Genomic DNA, 9,885 nt, shown 5'->3' with positions numbered 1-9,885 from the left:
TGGTTTGAGTTTGGTGAGACTAGGTTGTTCAATCCTAAATTGGTACACTAAGCAATAGAGAAGGTGAAAGTGATTAGGGAAAGACTTAAGACTACTCAGAGTTGCCAAAAGTCCTAAGTCTATGTGAGTCAAAGGAAGTTGGAGTTTGATGTTAGAGATTAGGTGTTTCTAAGGGTATCTCCTATGAAGGGAGTGAATAGATTGGGAAAGTAATAGAAGCTTAGTCCACGCTATGTGGGTTCGTACTTGATTTTGAAGAGAGTAGGCAATGTTTCTTATGAATTAGATTTGCCTTTGAATTTGGGTTCTATTCATCCCATTTTTCATGTTTTGATATTGAGGAAGTGTGTAGGTGACCCTTTCTTGATAGTACATGGTAAGGGTATTGGTATATTGGATTCTTTATCTTACGAGGAAGTTCAGATTGAGATATTGGATAGGTAAGTTCAGAAACTAAGGACATATGATGTAGCTTCAGTGAAGGTTTTTAGGAGATACCAATAGTTAGAATAAGCTACTGGGAAGTTGATCAAGATACGAAGGCCAAGTATCCATTCTTGTTCCTCGTGTTGAATAAAGGTTCTTAAGGTAGGAGTTATGTTTCCCTCATATTATTTTTTGAGTTTATCATTTAATTATGATGTCTCTTTGCTATCCTCGTACTAAAAGTGTCCATGCTCATAATTCAAGGACGAATGATCCTGGGGGGGAGGGGGGGGAAGTTAGGGGGTGGAGGGGTAATGTAAGACCCTTAAAATTTTGATTACTTGATTTTTGACCTTCCCATGTCGGAAACATTGACTTTTGACTTAAATTGTGTTTAGGTATGTTAATAGGGTGTCTTGGAAGAGTTTTGGACTTTTTGGAAAGTGTTCGGGATAATTTTTGAATTCTGAGGCAATAATCCTCCATGATATCGCCGTGTTATAGATGCTACCTTCAGCGATATTGGCATGGCACAAAGGATAGTGTCTGCGATATGAGCTTGCCACACTAAGGCTAAATTTTCGTGCAATTTATTTTATTCACTTGGTGTGAGTGGATTTTGAGTATTTTAACCTATCTATGACCCTTGAACATAAAATAGACTTCTTTTCATTAGTCTTTCAAAGATCAACTGCTCCCTTTAACTCTCAAATGCAACACCCAAGAAAAACTCAAGGGTTTCATAATCTGGGTTCCAAGCTCCAAATTTGTTTTCAAATTCTTGTGTATTAAAGGAATGTATCTCTTCCCTAAATTGATTTTATTTAAAAGTATGTCTTTTATTGTTATTCGTGTCATTTAATTTTTGGATTTTACATGTGGTTTGAGGTGTTAGGAGTGGTTATTACATGAATTGAATTCCTATGATTTATATTTTTTATTTATATTACATTTTCATGAATTTGAACTATTTAAATGCATCGGTGTGGGAATTGGAATGGGGAACATGGTTTTCCTTATATTGGATGGTTTAATGGTTTTGAATTGACTTTAACCTCAACAAAATTTGTGAAATTTGATTTAAGACATGGATATATGCATAAATTTCTTCACTTGTGAAACGTTGCATATCATAAAAAGGTTAATGGGATATGAATTGGATTTTAAGTGGACTTGGTGGACATGTATTGATTTTTAATTAGAACTATGGAGTCTAGTTAGCTAAACAGGTTTGAGTCCCAATTGGCTGATGCTCCCTATTTGCTAAATGGGTCATTGTCCTATTGGTTGAAGGGGTTAGAGTCCCAGTTGGCTAAATGGGATGGAGTCCTATTGGCTAATGGGTTAGAGTTACAATTTGGCTAAATAGTTTGGTTTGGCATAATGACATTGACTTGAAAGCTTGTTTATTTTGTATGATGATACCATTCGGTAATTGCCTTAAAGGATGAATCCTTGATTGATGGTTGGGAATGAGTGTAAATGGTTTAATTAATCTTAACGAGGGTCATGTAGCTTACTGTGGAAGGTAAAGGTCCTGAGGAACCAATATTGGAAATCACGTTAGCCAGTGTGGGGGTCTTAATAATCGTATGCATGTGTCATACTTGATATACATATAGGGGAATGGCTAGTTACCCCGATGGCTTTAGCTTTCCCTTATTTTTCTCTGTTCGTGCGGCTAACATGCATAGAGGACCTTTCATGGTGGGAGAAGGACCCATATAGCCTGTGGATGCCTTTATGTTAATTGAAGCATCACAGTCCAGGTTAATGATTTTAACTCTCATGAATAAGCCTTGTTCCCTATCCTGACATCTTATGTATGTATATGTATTTGTATATATAATATGAATGTATTTGTATGGTTTTGAATGATTTTAAACTAATTTGATCATGGCATGTCTTACCCCTTATCTCTGAGTTACATGCCAAAGCTCACCTCGCTAACCATCTTAGGACGCTAGATTTTTTTATAATAGAGGGTCCGAAGACACTTCTTTTTCCCCTGCACAGTGTTTGGTAGATTAGCATGCATGTCGAGTTGCTTTGATGTGGTGAGCTTCCAATCTTAGGAAGTCCTGTCATTTCATATTTTTCTCCCTTATATTTTAGACCATCTTTTGGGTCCCTTTATAGCTATAGTAGGGGCATGTCCTGACCTAGATGATGTTCAACTTTGTTAGAGGCTTTATGTGGACAACTTTAGATTGGGAATTGTTGAACTCGTAGAACCCCTGCCATTGTTATTTTATCTATCATTCTTTAATGTTAAATTTTCTTCTACGTTGTTATTATTATTATTATATTGTTATAATAATGTTAGGCGATAGTATTAGTCAACGATCCATGGCGGGCTTGAGATACCCATCATGGCTAAGCCTTGGTGAGGGTCATAATAGGTAAACTAGCTGAGGAACCCACAAATCTAGCCCATAGTGCTTCTTCTCGTAGTTTATTTAATTTTTTTATTTCCTTGTAGCTTGTTTTACTCTCTTGTCTCCTATCTCTTTCTCGCTTCTTGATACGCCAAAATTACAACTCTCATTAGAAAGTGTAAGCAGTCGCTGTTAAATATATAACCCAACTAGGTTGGGGTCGAATCATGAAGGGAATGCAATGCAAACTAAGTGTTATGGTTGTTAATAGACTGTTGATCAAAGGTTTCAGAGTAAAAGGGGTTTTCAATTTTTCACAGTATTCAGATTTTTGTAGAAAATTATGTTCCAACTAGTGAGGTTTATTGTAAGTGTTAATTCAATGAAAGGAGACAAACTAGAATTATGGTCACCAAGATGTTGAAGCAGTCAGGGTTGTGAGTTATCTTAAGTTTCCAATTTATAACTTTAATTGTAAAAGTTATTGAATTCTAAAGTTCACACATTTGTTTCTAGACCTAAATGGACAGTTTACACTTCAATACTTTTGAACTTAAAGAATACGTTGGTTTATTCAACTAGTCTCTCAGGTGGGTTAATCCCATTAAGGTATCAACCCATAACCCAAAGGTTAAAGCCTTTGGATTCCATGTAAACCTCTTTTTTCCCAACATGCACTTTTCTACTCAAACAAGTGATGTTCTTGGGCTCACCCTTAAAGTTTGCAACAAAGAAAGGTCATTAATATGAAGAAGGGTTTATACAATCTCAATTAAGTAGGAAAATTAAGTATTTTCACAACCCCAATCATCTATTCACATCAAGGCTCCCATAACCATAGTTATGGGAGGTTAGCCACACATCTCTAGAGAAGAATAAGTAGTTATTGTGTTATTCATAAATAAATTCAGAGAATTACTTACAAAAGTTTCAATAATTATTCTTGAATCTTCAGTAAAATATGAGTAATATAACTAGATCCACAATGGTATCTTCAATATCAGATAATAATAGATTTCTATGAGTTTTATCAAAAGTAAAAATGATAAAAGATTCATAAATAAAACCTAAACTGCGTATTTATATGTTTCAAAGGACTAGCATTTAAAAATTCAAAACTCAGATTGCCGTTTCAAGTTTGATGGATGATTTTATGGCCCATCAAGTCCTTGATGGTCCATCGTTGGGTTTGTCGCAAGTCTTCTAATGACGTTGGATTCTGTTTCACCTCCGAAGGCTAGGTTGATGGCCCGTCGCTGGGCTGATGGTCTGTTGCCTGGACCGTCGCTTCATCACCAAGGTTTATGCATTCTGCTTCGAGTTTACGGCCTAGTTATCGGCCCATTAGAGTCTTGACGATCTATCACTAGTGCTATCGCAATGGTTGCCATACTGCTCATTCTGCTTGTCATTGATGGATATCCTGATGGTCCGTCAAGTTGACTGTCAAAGCCCTTTTTCTCTTGCTTTTCCAAGTTATTTCTCTAGCTAAGTCTCTGACCTTAAAACACTAAAATCCAGTGTCAAATATAACAATAGTTTCTTGAAAACACCCAATTATCCCTTGTAAAAGGTATAAAATGTTCTGTCAAAATCCGTACATCAACACACTCAACATAAGGCAATTTCTTATCCTCAAGCAACTCAACACCAAATCGCATGCATGAAAAAACATAGTGACGAGAATTCAACTATTAAAATAAACTTCATACAACCATTCAACTGTCATCTTGCTCATGTGGTCTCAACACATTATGATCCATAACTGGCATTATTTAGAATTCAGCACAAACACAACCATAGACACAACATCATGAAGAAATTGACAAAACTAAGTATAACTCAATATGCCCTCATAGTCAAAGAAGTCCACCACACTCTAGTCATTTAACATATGGATGAAACTAAGACTCTCACTCTCTCAAACAAAGTTACAAACATAGCATACATACCCATAGGATTAACCTTATCATCTAATGCTCCTTTACGATTGATTCACAAAGATCAAGCAGGTCTTTCTAACGCATGTAATAAGGTCCCGAGGCTAGGTGAGGAAAATTTTTGGGAAAAGTGATGTAAAGTTTAGACTTTACTCACCTTGCCCTTGATTGCTACTCACCAAGACTACTACTTTTCTAGCTTACTTATAATATCTATTATTCATCCACGCTTTCAACATAAACCTAGTTTTTTTTAAAGTTAGCATCAGCCACCCTCAATTTTTGATGATACAGTCAGTTGAGGTGCACAATATCGAACTACATCAGGGTCGGATACGATATTTTATTTCAAATCTAGACCACCTTCATCAAACATCTAATGTCTTGACAGTAGCCACCCTCAACTTAGGCATTTTACCTAAGTTAAGGTACACAATGTCCAATATTGGACCAGGGACAAATTTAGGTTCTAACATCCTAAAGATAATTAACTAGAGTTATTGGGAATGAATAAAAACTAACATAAGCTCAAAAGGGGTTCAAAAAGGGAAAAAATCATTTTGGTGGGTCATTCTTTTTGTCTAAATAAACTAAAACACAAGGAGGCCTATTATCCTATCTTATTGAATCAATCACAAAATAATATCAATGAATCAGGCAAATTCTAGGGGTAACACTATGCAAGAACTATAACGAACACTCGCACAAACATGCAATTAGTTAATACTCATTATACCAACTTTTGGGATTTACATGTCACGCTCACTTTACATACTAATGTCAATTACGAAATCATAAATGGTTGTTCAACATATTTTCCAAGTAAAAAGAAAGAATAGCCATATAATTATGTTCAAAGTACTTTGCCACAGTCATTTTTCATTCATACATACAAAAAGGTGCGAAAAGAAAAAACATATATATAATCACTGAATAGATATTTACATCACAATTACTTAAGAAAAGTGAATGCAACCTAAACATGACGATTACACTAGATAGGCCATGAAGGAAAACTACACAAGAAACAAAAACCCCCGTGGTACAAGTATACCCACCCCCACTAAAAATGAATGTTTTGTCCTCAATGCATTAAAATAAAGTACAAAGAAGAGGAATACTTATAAAGACACTTAGTCTGATAAGGTATCAGTCAAATGCGGTGAGGCTTCATTGGCCTTAAGTGTAGCAACATTGACCCCTTGGTGATAGGGGCACTCACAATATCATCCTATTGAATCCGAGGTATCTGAACTCAAATCGGATTTGAAATGGGCCCCTAACCATGGTAGAACTAGTCAACACTCCCACGACTTCATCCTCATCTTTAATCTTCCTTAACTCTTCCATTTTCTCTGACTTCTTAGTCGATTTCCTTAAGTATTGCTCATATATTTCTTGTGGTGTCATTTATTCCCTCCTCTTTGTCTTTACGGGCTTCCTATCAACTTTCTTATCCACTTACTTTTCTTTATCCTTGAGTGGGATACCTATCAAGTCTCCAATGTCCTCATCCTCATCTCTAATAATCAGAGCAGAATCAAAAGTGGGCTATTATGGTTGTATTTTCATCTCTTCTATATCAGCCTGTGCTTGCTTGAATTCTTCCATGAACTGAGCAAAATATGGAATAGACATTGCATCTAGCCTTTTGTTGACACACTCCTCCACATTGTCCATCCTGATCTGAATGCTTTGAAAAGGATAGATTGTCTCAGCTACAATACGGTCAAATAAAGGATTGAACTGCGTATCCCATATGTTTAGATGCTCTCAAACCACTTTCGTACTCTAATAAACTTGGTAAAATTCTCTTATGTCAGCTTTTACTAAGAATATTAAGGTGGGATTGATGTAGCATCTATAATCTCACATATTGGTGGCATAGAGGGGGAACATATAAAAGTGGTAGGTGGCACATAATCTTGTGGTACGGATGTATAGATAGAAAATAGCATACCTGAGGGAGTATTTGAAGTCTCGAGGGCTGGAGCTGACTGAGTCTGATAGCAGGATGCTTGTTGACTCATATTTTGTACTTTCAGTTATCTTTTGTTTTCCCGATACCTGTCTATGACTCTCATGAACCTCACTATCAACCCTATTGATCAAAGGCACATTTACCCATTTTCACAACTCCGTGATAAGGAATGAAAATGGTAGAGCACTGGACGTCTTATGTGCACGGGTAAATGACTCATCGGCGATAGTATAGCTGAAGTCTACCTTCAGCCCCTCAATTAAGGCCACAACCAACTGCTCTTTGAATCTCTAATTTAGAATCGCCACCTGTTGGCATCAATCTCAAACTTACAATTGCCCACCAGAATTTTTCCCTAAAACTTAGGGATGACTTAGCTATCCGCTCATGAGGGTTATGCAACTATAGTGGATTTTGCTCATCTGTCAATACTCAGGCCAACCAGGGTCTTTGTAAATTTGCTGTGAACATTTGGTGCTAGAGATAGTAAATATCTTATACTCAGGACCAAATAAGAATCTGTTCAATGTGCGTTCTAAAATAAATTTGTTAACTCCACGTACCAAAACTACATCTCAGCTTCCCCTGTCATTAATCTTCATACCTTGGGGGCAATATTTCTCTAGCAATGCCAGATAGTTGGCAAAGAACTCACGAACAAGGTTTGGTTTGTATGTCTCGGGTGGCCTGCTCATCCAAGATAACTCATATTCATTGAATCTCCACTGCAGCTCTTGGTAATGATATAGTTTGGTGGTGACAATCTGATACTCTTTGTAGCTAGGCCTTCGTATTTGTCAGCTTGATGTTGGTTCCATCCCATCCAGGAAATGCTCCTGTGCTTCATCTATTTTCTATCGAACTGACTCTCGCACTTGCGGGTCATTGCACCTTACGACATTTGGATCCTCCTCTTTTTATGCCTCGACTTGGTCAGGGTTAGATGTTTTGACTCTTTCCTCACCAGGACTGGAACTTATACTACTGCTGCTACTTTAACCCTTCTCCTCAGACTGGGAGGGTGTTGGGGTACCCTGTCTAATTATTGAGTGTTGAAGGTAGGCAACTCCTCACTCCTTGCTGGTTTGCCTCTTCCTCATTGTATTCTTCCATCGCCTCTGGTTAAGGGAAGTTTTCGTGCCATATCGCCCAAAAAAGGAACAAATAATCAATTTGTAATTTAGAACTAGACAGAAAATAGTGAACACTGGTCTTGACAAAAGGTCTGATAGTCCATTGAGACTGTGATGGTCCGTCACCCTCACCGTTAATCCTCAAACTAGTAAGTCTTTAATAAAATAGCCTTGTGATGGCTGAACCAATGGTCCATCATGGTTGTGATTGCTTTTCAAGTTGTCTATCATGGTTGAACTAGAAAGCATCAAACTCAATAACATTGCTATGGTCTACAATGATCCATCAGGGGTCCGATGGTCTGTAAGCTTGGCTATCAGCCTCACTTTTCAACCTCAGATTTCACTTTAGCATTTCGTCGAACACCTGGCATACTTTAAGTTATTATACACACAATTATGGCATTAATTTAGTATTTAAGCACAAATCTTGCTACTTTTGGTCCATGGGTTACTTAGACTTCACCTAAAACAATGTATACTAGAGTTTGACTTAGAGTACGAATCATAACAAAGAAAAAAAATAAGATTCTTTTCAACAATTATCAGCTTAAATGACTCATGTTCACCAATTTGAAAGAAAGAGTAAGGGTGTTATCATACCTTGTTTTTGCAATATACTTCACTACTTTGATTTTTCAAACTTAGAACAAAAGATGACTTAAAGCTTTTATCAGTGATTTCTTATTTCATTTCTGATATGAAGAAGAGAAAGTCAGAGTTGTTTAAATAGGAGAGAAAGTGGAAGAGGGAAATTCCTATGAGGATATGAATGCTCTTCGGTACTTTGAATGCACATGAATCGAAATAGTCCCAGTATTTAAAAAGTTGGTAATATACTCAACTGCTTCTTCTAATTAATTTAAAGACGTTTTTGGGTCAAATAAGGACGGCATATTCACTATTAAATTGAACTAACTCAACTCATCAAAATTAAGGTTAATTTGATGGTCGACCTGATAGTTCGTTAGGAGTCTAATGATCCGTCAGGTTAACCATCGTGGATTACTAGAACCATATTTAGTCTGCCTTGGTGTGAAGGTGATAACAATGATCCATCAAGGGTATGACGGTCCGTCATGTTTTCCGTCGGTCTCATTTTAGTAGCTTAGGTTTCTGGTTTTCTTTTGACGACTCTAGTGATGGTCTCTCAACACTTTGATAGCCCGTCAAGCCTCCAGTCGGACATCCCCCAACTTGTTCATCTTCTACTTTCCTATATTTCTCTTCCTGAACACTTACACAATGCATCAAATTGTATAAAACCAAAAAATAAACTCTAACTACACTTACAACAACACTTTGTGGGTTGCTTCCCACTAGTGCCTGATTTATTTTTGCGGCACAACTTAGTTATCTCAATTACTCAGACTTCATCAAGATAGATAGTGGCTAAGAACTTTAGCGAGTCCATTGGACCAATATACATATTTACCCATTACCCGTTAACCTTGAAGACACTTTTGTCCTTATTTTCAAGTTCAACTATGCCAGATGAGTAGACTTGCTTAACTTTGATGAGGCAGACCACTTTGACTTAAGTTTAGCTGGAAAGACCTTCAGTCTTGAATTAAGGAGGAGTATCGAATCACCCTTTTAAAATTCACACTTTTCAATCCTTCGGTCAAGGTACCTATTCATCTTTTCTTTGTACAGGTCTACTATTTCATAATCCATGAGACATAACTCGTCTATCTCATTTAGGTGCCCCAGTCGCAACTCTGCTGCCTTATTCACATTAAAATTTAGCCTCTTGAGTGGCCACAGTGCCTTTTTCTCAAACTAAATCAGAAAGTAACATGCCTTTCCATATACCAATTGGTATGGCGATATGCCAATGGTTGTCTTGAAATTCATTTTGTATGCCCACAAGGCATTATCTAGCTTCCTAGACCAATCTTGTCTACTTGCATTCATTGTTTTGGCAAAAATAGTTTTTATTTCCCGATTTGAAATGTTCACTTGTCCACTAGTCTATGGGTGACATGGAGTTGCTAAATTGGGTTGCTTAAAACTGTATTTCGCCA

The sequence above is a fragment of the Capsicum annuum genome, chromosome 4 (genome assembly GCF_002878395.1).
Source record: "Capsicum annuum cultivar UCD-10X-F1 chromosome 4, UCD10Xv1.1, whole genome shotgun sequence".
NCBI lineage: Eukaryota > Viridiplantae > Streptophyta > Magnoliopsida > Solanales > Solanaceae > Capsicum > Capsicum annuum.
This window is presented reverse-complemented; position numbering follows the sequence as displayed.